The 12,802-nt window shown below is 47.9% G+C and overlaps 1 pseudogene; it reads left to right on the top strand.

Annotated features, from left to right (window-relative positions):
* Nucleotides 1-8,898: 8,898 nt before the first annotated feature.
* LOC119252052 (patr class I histocompatibility antigen, A-126 alpha chain-like) lies at nucleotides 8,899-12,334 on the top strand (annotated as a pseudogene).
* Nucleotides 12,335-12,802: the final 468 nt, after the last annotated feature.

The following is a 12,802-nucleotide window of genomic DNA, read 5'->3' as shown; positions in this document are numbered from 1 at the left end:
GCTGGGACCTGAGGGTGGCATTAAGCTGCCAGGTTTGGTATAAAACCAGACACGTGGCTTTGGGTCTCTCTCTTGGCCTCCTGGCTCTTGGCTTTCCACCAGCTCTCCGTGTGCCATTGGAATTCCTGGTTGGTGGAACGGGTAGAACGCATTTAAGACTTTATTTCCCTCTTTTCTCCCTGAGTTGTACATTTCCTCATTTTCCCTTCCTTTGTAAATAAACCTTTTATTAACCTTTTGTGTGTGCCTGCAGTAGAGTACTGATAAGTCCTTTTAAGCGCGTGGGTGAGGACCCACAGTCAGGCAACCTGTTTTATATCAGGGTAGCTCTGTAACACCCACAAGAACGACGCAGATACGAAGCAGAGGCATCCCTGCAGCTAAGTCAGAGGCCCTCCCGTCAGACCAGGACCATGCACCACGGCCTCTTGACTGGCGATGTCGAGACTCAAGTCTAAGTGACTTACCAAGTAAGAGAAGCAACAGGTGTGATCCAAGAAGACTGCACCTGAAAATTGGTCTCAACTCTATGATACAGGAGAGAGGTGCACCCTTTTTCAAGACAGAAGAGGAAGCTCCCATCCACAACAGGAAGGCAGTGTCCAGCACCAACCTCTATCTACAGGAGGCGTCCCTCCTCTTAACCTTGAGCTCTAGCTGTGAGTGATGAACAGTCTCCTCGCTCACAGGGGTCTACTGGACTGAATCACTCCCTTACCAGAGTGACCAGAACACAATGTATGGGCCTATCTGTCTCCCACCAAACACAAGGCAAGAGGTCCTGGACTTTGTGGGACCCTACTGGCGACCCTGACCCTGTCTTTCTACAAACGGCACCCATTCTAAGCGTGTAGCAGCTTATAGTAGCCACACTCCTCATCTGACAAAAGAGACCCTGTACACACCTGAAGAGTAGAGACTCAACACAAGCCACAGACCGGGTCCTTGGACCTAAATTTCCAATGATGCTCATTTACCAGACAACAAAAGTGATTTTCAGAGTCATAGCCCTTGATCCAGTAGTAACTCAGGGCCTGATATTTACTTGCTTAAACTCCCTTTTGGAAACTGCCATGAGACACATTTACTATACCAAAGGTGTAATCAATGAGCAAGACCTGGGATTTGAGGCAAACCTGTGCATACATCCCTGACATAATAGGAAACTCAACTTCTGCCTGTGTCTACTGGCAGGGTCATAGCAGACACCAGGGGAAAGGCTCCGGGGGGTGTTTCAAGATTTTTATAGAAACATTTGTACCTTAGGATGTAAAAGTTGTCTTAATAGAAACTGAAAAAGTTTGCCCTATGGGGGAGGACCAAGAAGGTAAAAGTCCCTTTTCAGATAGTCAGGCCTCTGTGACTCCCGCCTGGGTGCCCACCTAGCAGAACGCCTTGTCTGCACCACCGGATCTCCTGGATGTCCAGGGGTCCCAGGGTGTGCCCATGTTCATGGTCACCTGGCTCAGGGAGCAGGTGCAGCTGTGGAAGTGTGGGCAGCTGTGCCGAGAGGCCAGGGATAAAAGGCAGAGTCACGCTGAGGCAAGCCAACAGCTATGAGTGACCCCTCTGGGGTGAGACGACATGAGACAGACTCCAGAGACGGGACACAGAGAAACACTGGGAGAGAAGCTGGCCTGTCCCTGATGCAGCATAAAGGCCTGTATACATCTACCAAAGGCTCCAAAATTATCTTTTGGTCTGGGAGAACCAACAATGAACCTGCCCGGCCTGGGCTGGTTGCAAAACAGACTCAGCCAGAGCAGTCGTAGGAAACATGCTGGGTTTTACTTACCGTGGTATCAGGATGGGATCCTGGGACAGAAAGAAGAAAAAGTAATGACACACAAATGAAGCATGGAGTTTATGAATAACATATCAACATTGCCTCATTAGCTGTGCGGTAAGGTAGTGATATAAGATGTTAACATCAGGGGAAATGTGTGTGGGAAGTCTGAAAAAAAATGCTGAGGTTTCTCAAAGCAATAAAAATAATATACCATATAATCCAGCAATTCCACTCTACTGGTATTATCCAAAGAGCAGAAAAGCACATCTTAGGGATGAAGAGTTTCGAGTTGATACCCTGGGAAAGGAGACTTCCACCCTGGAGAAACAGTGACCCTGGGTCAAGGTCTCATCCCATGAGACTGAGGAGACCTGGTGTGTATTTGTGGTGCCCAGCTGTCATGGCCTGGAGACCTGCTCCTCCCTGAAACAAAGTCTATGGTTATTAGTGGAGAGGGACCAGCATGTCAACGTGCGTTTGAGGAAACAGGTCAGACACAACCTGAAGCTGTATGGGGCTCCCACTTGTGTGCACAGCCCTGTCCTTGTGGGAGCTCCAGTTGAACCTGGGAGATCAAGTGTTCTCGCCCTCTGTCCTCAGCCCCGTGGCCACACGGGGGCGCTGCGGCGCTGTCCTAGTCTGGCAGCCAGGGGAGAGGCTGGGTGTGTGTGACTCAGGCTGAGAGGGTGAGCTGGGGCTGAGCATCCCTGGGGGAGGGGGTGAGATGCCCTGTGAGCAGCCCTGGCACCAGGCTGGGGTGGGGGGAGTGGGGGAGAGGAGAGGAGGCTCTGGAGCTGCCCCGTGTCTGAGGCGCCATCTTCTCTCCCCACAGCCTCTCTCTGCAGCCCCTTGATGACCACACCCTGGAGACTGCAAAGCAGATGCTTTTCCCTTCAGCTCCCTGTTCCTTTCCTGAGGCCTATTTTAATTTTTTTTTTAAATTGAAGCAACACTGATTTACAGTACTGTGTGTGATTTAGGGGAATAATTTCACATCTCTTCGATGTGAAATTACCAAAGCAGGAAATTTTCTCTTCCACTCCCTGTCCCTTTGCTGAGGGCTGTTTTTCAAATTGCAGTCACGGTGATTTACAATTCATGTAGGGAACAGGCTCCAATCTCTTCAGAGGTAGTGACCACACCACCCCCCCCCCAGCACCCAGAGTCCTTCCCCAGATCCACTGTGCCCCCCACACTCTGCTCTCCCCCTCCCTCCTGGACAGAGAGGCAGGGACCTGCTGTCTGGGTCCCTCAGGCCTCGCTCCTGCCGCCTCCTGCAATGACAGTAAAGGTTTGTGGTTCTGCTTTCTATTTCCTTGGCATATCCTTTCACCCTTTCACTTTTAACCTGTATTTATTTGTACAGAAAGTCTTTCTAGCACACAGAGAATACAAATCTCCTTGATATTGTCCAATCTGAGAATCGCAGGTGTTTGATTGCGATTTTAGTTAATTTTGTTTTTCAGTATAATAACAACTTTAGTGAAGACGGGTGGTGGGAGCTTGGTCCATTGGAAGCTGCTCGGGCCGCGGGTTCGGGCACCGGGGGCTCTGCTTGGTGGTGCTCGGTGCTGGGAGCGGGGTTGGGGTGGGCGGGAAGAAGCCCCAAGGAAGGGCACCTGGATCACTAGGAGGCTGAGGCCGGCAGCGAAGGTCCCTGAGCCCAACCGCATCGTGCGCCCTCCTGGCCGGGTCTGGACTCAGCCCAGACCCAAACCTCTCAGGTCACTAAGCTGAGCGCCCGGGGGCCTCCTCTCAGAGTGCCCGTAGTGCCTAATTTATTTATTTATTTGTTATTATTATTTTATTTTATATATATTTTACATCATTTTTCATTGTTGCACAATGTATGCATTTTCATCTTGGTTATATTCCCCATACAATTCCCATCCCCCCTTGTTTGGACCCTAATCTCTCCGCGGCCCCCCCGTCCCCCCGTGTGTCTCTGGTTTATAGTTGCTTGTTGATTTTGATTTTTACTTTATTATAATTAGTCTTTTTCCTGCTTCCTTATTTAGATTTTCTAAATTCCTGCTATGAGTGAGACCATCCGGTATTTGATATGGTAAGATTTGAGTCTATCGTTTGGATATTTATTTTTCCATTGTCTCGCATCTTTTTCATTCCATTTCATCCTTTTCTACCTTTCTTTGATTCAAGGAAATATTTTTCTGTGAAACTAATTCTTCATGTGCTTTAGATATATTTATTTCAGTACTTTTTATTGTTGTAAATACTTAAATCTATCTTTCATTTTTCAATATCTACTTAATTGAACTACATTCCATAACATATAAGAAATTTATATATATATTAATGTAATATATATATAAACCAAAATAAACAGAAGCCAAATAAAAGTATAAAGCAAAAAATGTAAGCAGTCATATCTGTTCAATAAGTTAAGACAAGCCTCAAAAAAAGAGTATTCTGCGTGTCTCTGTTGCTAGTTATTGCTCTAATGTGTGAGTTATCATCTACTGTCACTTTCCGAGGCCTGGAAGAAATCCTTTAACATTCCTTGGTACAGGACTGCTAGCAATGAATTCTCTGTTTTTAATTAACTCTAGTGTATTTATTTTGTCTTCTTTCTCCCCGCTTTTATTTCTTAAGATCTTTACATGAAATAAAATTTACCAGTTATAGATGGGCAGTTAGGTAAATATAAATAATAGAATAAATAGACAGATAAATAAAAATTCTAAATAAATAGAATCCTGGAACTTCCATAGAGCACAGACAGCACAGCCCCCTCATCCTAAAATGTCTCCTGCTCCTTTATATTGTTTTTTGAAATTTATTTATTTATATATTTTACATTGGTCTTCATTTTTGTACAGTGTTTGATTTCCCCTCTCAGGTGTTGTCCCCATGAAAGTGCCTCCACCAGGACACCCGGGAACATCACCACAGACTCTGCTGCTCTTCCCTCCCATTTGGATCCCTTTCCCTCTCTATCCCCAGATGAATGTCTCCAATGTATAGTTTGCTGCTAGTTTTATCTTTTTCCCCCATTCCTTGTGTGGTTTCCCTATGTTCCTCCTCTAAGTGAAACCATCCAATTTTTTTCCTTTTCCTTCTGACTTATTTTTCACTGAGCATAATCCCTTCCAGCTCCATCTATGTTACTGCAAATGGCATCTTTATCTTTTTTGATTGCCAAGTAGTATTCCCTCGTGTATATATAGCACACATTCTTGATCCAGACATCTGGTTTTGGGCATTCAGGTTGTTTCCATGTCTTAGCTCTTGTCAATAGCTGCACCTTTGTATTTGATCCTCTCTCCATACCCCAGCCAGGCAACCGTGTCTCCTTTCTATCTGCACTCTGAATTTCTCACTCTATTTGGTTTTATCATCATGAAGGAGTGCTCCATATCTGCCAATAAATTCTATTTTGAAATCTTTTATGGCTGTTTTTAATAGAAGCACTCCAATATCCTTATGATGTCTATCTTCATAGCTTATCTTTTCCCTATCAATTTACCTTCAATGTGTCTTTATATTGAAACTTCATCAGTACTGCACTTACACAGTACTGTAAATTTAAGCTTAATCCTTTTATCACCTATGTGAGGCAGACAACCAAGACTCTATTAGTCCCATTTTACAGGCTAGAGTGGAAACATTCCCATATTGAGCATGACACAGATTTAGGACCCAAGCCCAGCACTTCCACACTCATAACTTCTTTCTCCAAGACTTCTTTTGTTGTTGTTTAAGATTTATTTATTTATGGGCCTCCCTGGTGGCACAAGGGAATAAGACACAACCTATGAAGCTCTCCACAGCCTCTGTAGCACAAGTTTGATCCCCGGCCAGGGAGCTACCCACATGGCGCAGCAGACCTCTCCTGACTTGACTGCTGCTCCCCTCAGCAGTGTATTTCAGTCAATCTGCCTGTTCTGTTCCCCACTCTGTCTCTGGTGAATCCTCTCACCCTACACACCTTTGGCCTGTACCCCAGTGGTGGTTCCAGCTCGGGGTCTCACAAGGCTGCAATCCCAATGTCACACCAAAGAAAAGGCTTGGTGGACATGGAAGGATCTACATAAAGGCTCATGCACGTGGCTACTGGAAAAAAGCTTCAGTTCCTCACCATGTGAGTGTCTCCTTATCTGAGTGCCCACCCAGCGCAGCAAATGTCTTCCCCCAGAGAGGAGCAGGAAGACTCAAGCAGGAGATTGCGACGCCTTTTGAGCCTCACTGTGAAGTGGCACAGGTGCCCCAGCCTCCTCCATGAGCAGGGAGCCAGCAAGTCCAGGGACTCACAGGAGGGGCACTGGTCTTGACCTCTTGAGTGTATAAAAAAACTTGTGGACATTTGAAACACTTCTTTTGTCCATCATCTGGCCACTAAATATTTATATCCTTTTGTCAAAGAATGAAAATTATGCCGATACCTTGTAGAGAGTTGTCAGGCTTTATTCAAACAAGCACCGTGGAGAAAGCAGGTTTAATTCTAAATACATGAAAGATATAAGATTTAGCACATCTGGAATCTATTTTATTTTTCCGGGAATTCCTTTTCTTCCCCACTGAACTTGGACATTTGCCAGAACCAGGCAAAATCGGTCCCTGCAGTGTGCACAGCTGGGCCCCTGCTCTGTTGCTTCAGTCTCCACTTGCTGCATTTTCATCCTGGGTCTTGAAGGGTTTAACTTGTCTCCATGTGATTCAATGGTCAACCAAGGTTTTGGACAGTGTCTACTCAGATGTTGGCATTCACTCACTTGTTGGTTACCTTGTTCCTGGTGTACCCAAATACCCAAATGCCGCCACCATATCTGATGTTTGATTCCTCAAGTCAGTAAGATTTTTCTTGTGGTTCTCTGAGCTTGTGTGGATTAGGGAAGTCATCAGTCATAGGTGCAGACTTACAGATTGCACCAGGATGAGTCTGTCACTCAAGGGTAGAATGCCCTCTAAGTTCTTTCTGGTTTTCTGACAGTTTCTCTTCAGCGTCCCACACCTCAGCACAGTTTAGTCATCAGCCATGGATTTGACAGAGTTTGTATTCAGATTTGGGATTGCACCTCTCCATCTGTTGTTAAAATACATGTTAATTAAACTATTTGGACATGCCATATTTTAAGGCTATACCTAAAACCCATGTAGAAAAATCCATGATTTCCACATGAAGGTAATTTTATTGTACATTATATTTTATTATACAACAAAGTATTGGGGGGCAGATACTGAAAGTTAAGAACATTCTAGATATGTACCGTCAATATGGTAGCTACTAGCCACATATGGCATTTTAATTTTAAATTATATATAGTAAAATATGCAACATCTCAGTTCATGAGCCACATTTCAAGTGTTCAACAGTTAAAGGCACCATATTTGTCAGTGCATATATAGAACATTTCTTTCTTCCTGAACATTCTATTGGACAGCACAGCTCTTCATGCTTTGGGAGCATCAAGTCACATGCATTAAACACATATAAAATCAAGGGGCTAATATTATCTCTCTTAAAGATTAGGCAAGGTCATTGGATGGAAATGTATATTAAGTGGGTCTGGTGCCTCCAGACACTAACTGTCCCAGTTCCAAAGGGAAGCACCTGTCTCTCCACCTCCCTTCTCAGACTGACCACTCTCTCATCATCTCTGAGGAATGAGTGCTCATCCAGAGATTCCAGGGACAAAACTCTAAGAAAAACTTTGGAAATTGGAAATCCAAAAAGGAGATGGATTCTGAGAGCTCAATCAGAGACAAAGGCAGAGGACACTCGATAAGTGACAAAGGCAGAGACTATCCCTGGTTCACTGAGAAAAGCATTTCCATAGTCGGTCTGTGGAAGCGTTGAGGTCACCCAGAACCTTTCACGGAATCCAGGAGGTCAAAACTATTTTTATAACATCACTTAGATACTATTTGCCTTTCAGTATTTTGACATTTGCTAAGTTAAAACTTAGTAAGAGTGGAAATCATAGTACCAACTGCAGTAGTAGTTCTTTTTACCACCACTTTCTTGCAGAAAAAAGGAAAACCCAGACCAGTTTCACTTCATAATGTCCTGGTTAAATCATGAAAGCATATTTTCTATTTATCATCCTGAAATCCACATATTTTTAAAGGTCTGAAACGATGACAAGGAAGTGCACATAAGGCATGTCTGCTACAGTCCAAAGTGCTATGTCCCAGGGGGAAAAATGTATGAAGTGAATTCACCTCTTCTTTTAGGCAGTATCATTTTTAATTGAAGGAAGGAATGGCTAAAACCATGGTTACTTAGACTAGTTGAATTGGCAGACACTTTCCTGAAAATGAACGTGCATCTGTCCCTTTTAAAAATCAACTAATGACACTTGTTGCCTTAATAAAATGTAAACTCCCAGAGAAAACCAAAATAATGGAAAACTGGGTCCTATCACTGTAAACTTGACAACTTACAGTATGGACTAATTTTTCTTTTGGGATCTGTGGTAAAAAGTAAAGCATACGGTTTTTGATAACTTGATCCCAGTGTAATTAACATTATATCTCTATTTAACATGTAGTGAAACAACAGGTAATTTTTTTAAAAATTCATACAATTGTGCAATTATCATTACATTTACAGAAAGTTATTTTCTTAAAAATGCTTTGTTAGCATACATTGGTTATTAATATTCTAAAGTAAAGAAGTAATAACATCTTTTTGAAAGGTTTTATCCTAGTAAAGTAAATATTTAAAGCTATAGCCCACATAAAAATTATACATGGGATCCGTAATAATTTGTGAGACTGTAGAGACATCCTGAAAGAAAAATGTTTGAGAATCGCTGACCCAATTCCTGGGCCTGGATTCAGGGAGGCAACAGTGTGACAAAGGTCTTGGTGCAGGAGAGGAGGGTCTCGGGGTGTGGCTCTCAAGGTCTCAGTCCCCAGGGCGCTGTCTGGGGCTGGAAGGTGACTGTCGGGGCTTCCTCATCTCCCCAGTTTCACTTCTCACAACCTGCGTCGGGTCCTCCTTCCTGGATACTGGTGACTCACCCCAGGGCTCACTCCCCATTGCCTGGAGGTCTCCAGAGCAGCCAATCAGCAGCCCCGCGGCTCCCGTTCCAAAGCCCTCGCCCGCCCGCCGGGACTCCGTCTCCCCAGCCCGGGTGGGGGCGCGTCCTGGGGGATGGGGGGCGCAGCCCTCCTGCTCCTGCTCGCGGTGGCCGCGGCCCCGAGGGAGACCCGGGCGGGTGAGTGCGCGTCGGGAGGGGACAGGGCGCTCCCAGAGGCGGGAGCGAGGGCGCGGGCGGGCGTGGGAAAGGCGCGACCTCGCCGCCGCCCTAGTTGTCCCCCCACCTCGGCCCCGCCCCGTCCTGGCCCCTTTCCGTCCCCCGAGACCCCAGCCTCCTCTGGCCCCCGAGTCCCGGCCATTTTCGTCCCGCAGCCGCTTTTCACTCTCACTCGTCTTTCACCCACTTTCTGTCTCGTGGGCGCCCCCTGGGACTCGAGCCCCCGAAGGGGAGAAGAATAGCCCGGGTCTCCCCTCCCGCCCCCAGGCCCCCACTCCCTGAGGGTTTTCTCCACCGCGATGTCCCGGCCCGGCCTCAGGGAGCCCCGGTACATCGCCGTGGGCTACGTGGACGACACGCTGTTCGGGCGGTTCGACAGCGATTCTCCGGGCCAGAGCGTGGACCTGCGGGCGCCCTGGGCGGAGCAGCTGGGGCAGGAGGAGTGGGACGAGGAGACGCGGATCGTAAGGGAGCGCACACTGTGGTACCGAGCGCAGCTGGCACCCTGCGCGGCCTCTACAACCAGAGCGAGACCGGTGAGCTGGCGCGGGTCCGGGCCGGGTCAGCACCCCCATCCCCACGGACGGGGGTCGCTCAGGGTCTCCCCCTCCAGGCTTCTCTGCAACCTGCCCGGGAACAGCCCGCGGGACTTTCACCCCGTTTCCTTCTGTTTAGTTTTTTCCCGGCGGGAGGGGGGCGGGCGGGGTGACCACGGGGTGACGCGGGGCGGGGACAGGGTCTCACACCTTCCAGAGGATGTCTGGCTGCGAGGTGGGCCCCGACGGGCGCCTCCTCCGCGCGTACAGACAGTTCGCCTACGACGGCGCTGATTACCTGGCCCTGAACGGGGACCTGCGCTCCTGGACCGCGGCGGACACGGCCGCTCAGATCACCCAGCGCAAGTGGGAGGCCCTGGGTGAGGCAGAGAGATTCAGGAATGATGTGGAGGACAAGTTCTTGAGGTGGCTGCGCACATTCCTGGAGCACGGGAAGGAGACTCTGCAGCGCACGGGTAAGAGGGGCCTGGAGGCCTCCCGGTCCCCCCCTGCCTGGAGTCACTGCGGGAAATGAGTCCTCTCTCTAGTCCCGAGAGGGGGGCTCCCCTGGGTTTCATGTTCTGCACTAGAGAGACTCCCAGAGACTCCTGCTTCTCCTGAAGGACAGGGAAGGGATCCCGTCTCTCCTGAGAAAGACAGACAGTCCCTGACATCACACGTCACCGGGTCCTTTTGACCAGGGGCCTGTTTGAGAACCACGAGTTTCTCTCTCAGTCTTGTTTCTGGTCTGAGAACATTTTCAGTTATGTGATTCCTGCTTTTCTGTGTCATTCACCTTCCACCCAGGTCAGGAATAAAAAGTCTGTGTTCCACTCCCTCTGCTTCATCCTACCCTGGGTGTTCATCCTCATTCTAGAACTTTCTAAGGAATAGGAGAATCGCACAGATTCCCCAGATTAGCTGTTTTTTACATTTTATGTTTCTAGCTGTTACAGGGCAAACCCCGATATAAAATGGGATTTCCTGGACAACTGTGGTTCCTCACCGGCGTGCTTAAAGGGGACTTATGAATGCTAAACTGCAGACACATGCAAAAGGTTGATAAAAGGTTTATTTACATGGGAAGGGGAAATGGAAAATGAATAACTCAGGGAGAAAGAGAGGGAGATAAGTTTATAAATGCGTCCTACTCGTTCGGAGGACCTGGAATTCCAGTGACCCACAGAGGTGGCGAAAACCTAGCACGCCTCGTGGCCAACCCAGAGACTCCCGGCCACATGACCAGTTAAATACCCAAATGGAGAGCCTAGTTGCTTAACTCCACTCTCGGGTCCTCCCAACCTTCCCTTTGGTGATCATGGAATTTGTAGTTCCCAGTGTCGTGGGGGTGGAGTCCACAAAGCCTGTATGGAGTTTGCTGAGGACATCCTTCACCCCTGTCATTCCTGCCACACCGGTTGTCTTGTCCATTGTGAGGATGGTCTCATAAGGATTCCTCAGTGTCCATGGAGGAAACAAAAAGTGAGTTTTCTGATTTATCACCTCAGATCCCCCAAAGACACATCTGACCCACCACCCCACCTCTGAGTATGAGGTCACTCTGAGGTGCTGGGCCCTGGGCTTCTACCCTGCGGACATCACCCTGACCTGGCAGCGAGATGGGGAGGACCTGACCCAGGAGATGGAGCTGGTGGAGACCAGGCCTGGGGGAGATGGAACCTTCCAGAAGTGGGCGGCTGTGGTGGTGCCTTCTGGAGAGGAGCAGAGATACGTGTGCCACGTGCAGCATGAAGGGCTGCTGGAGCCCCAAGTCCTGAGATGGGGTAAGGAGGAGGATGTGGGCACAGAGGCTATTCTCAGGGCCATCAGGAGCCCTTCTGGAGCCCTTCAGAGGGTCAGGATAAGGTCTGGGGCTCAGGGTATGATCTTCCCTTCCCTACCAGTGCCCCCTCCTCAGTCCTCCATCCCTACCGCGGGCATCATTGCTGGCCTGGTTCTCCTTGGAGCTGTGCTCACTGGAGCTGCGATGGCTGCAGCTGTGATGTGGAAGAAGAAGCACTCAGGTAGGGAAGGGAGTGGGGTATCTTGTCCACTGGGGACTTTCACGTCTCAGGGAGAACTTGCCCTGCCTGGTTAATGGGAAGTACCATCCACACACACACACATGTGTGTTGCCCAGAGGGCATTTGGTCCAGTCCCCCCTCACCTCCTGTCTTCATTTTCCCCAGTCCTGACCTGGGTCTTTAGTCACAATTCTGGAAACTTCCCTGTTGTGCAGGATTAAAAGATTCCTTTAGGTCTTCTGACCTGACTGCTCCCTGGTCTCACAAGATGTTTCTTCCCACAGGAGGACAAGGAGGAAGCTACACTCAGGCTGCAGGTAAGTGTGGATCAGGGTTTGATCCCTAAGCCCCTGGGGACAGTGTAAATGGACTCCATGGGGGAGTCACCCACATCAGTCCCTCCTGTGATCTCATCTCTGACCAGGTTCTGTTTTGTTCTCCCCCAGGCAATGACAGTACCCAGGGCTCTGATGTGTCTCTCAGCCCCTAAGGATCTTTTACAATGAACCTGATGAGGCTCCTGTTGTGCACACCCTGGACAGCAGGGTGATGGTGTCACTGTTCTTCTTAACTGTGATATTGAGCATTTGTTCATATTTTTATTTTTCTATGTCTACATAAGTTGCTATGTCTATAAATAATAATAAATAAAATATAATACATAAAACGATTTATTCATGCATACAAGAACTGGGGTACAGGCCAGATGCATGGGAGGTGATGAGATTCACCAGAGACAGAGTGGGGAGCAGAACAGGCAGACTGATGAAATACACTGCTGAGGGGAGCAGCAGGTGAGACAGGAGAGGTCTGCTGCGCCATGTGGGATTCTCGCCCGCCGGCTGAGATCGAACCTGCGCTGCAGAGCCTGTAGACAGCTTCACAGTGCTGCACTCAACCACCAGCGCCACCAGGGGAGGCTCGGAAGTCAATTTTTTTTTTGCTATTTTTATAAAACTGTTTTGTCCTTATAAAAGTTGGGTTATTTCTTGCTGATCGTTGAGTTTTAAGCATTATTTGTAAATTCTTGATACAGTCCTTTATCAGTTTCATGATATGCAAATGTTTCCCCCCACTGTGTGACTGAACTCCTTTACTGATGGGAAAACAAGCATTATTGTCCAGACAGAAGCATAGATATATTTTTTTAGAAAAGAAAAGATAAATTGCTAATTGGTTTTCAGCAGATACTGGCTGACTGGGATGTTGGGGGATGGAAGGGAATGACTG

Source organism: Talpa occidentalis, unplaced genomic scaffold (genome assembly GCF_014898055.3).
Source record: "Talpa occidentalis isolate TD23 unplaced genomic scaffold, MPIMG_talOcc4v2.1 talOcc4.2, whole genome shotgun sequence".
NCBI classification, from domain to species: Eukaryota; Metazoa; Chordata; class Mammalia; order Eulipotyphla; family Talpidae; genus Talpa; species Talpa occidentalis.
Note: the sequence above shows the minus strand (reverse complement) of the source record. Positions and strands in the feature narration are given on the sequence as shown.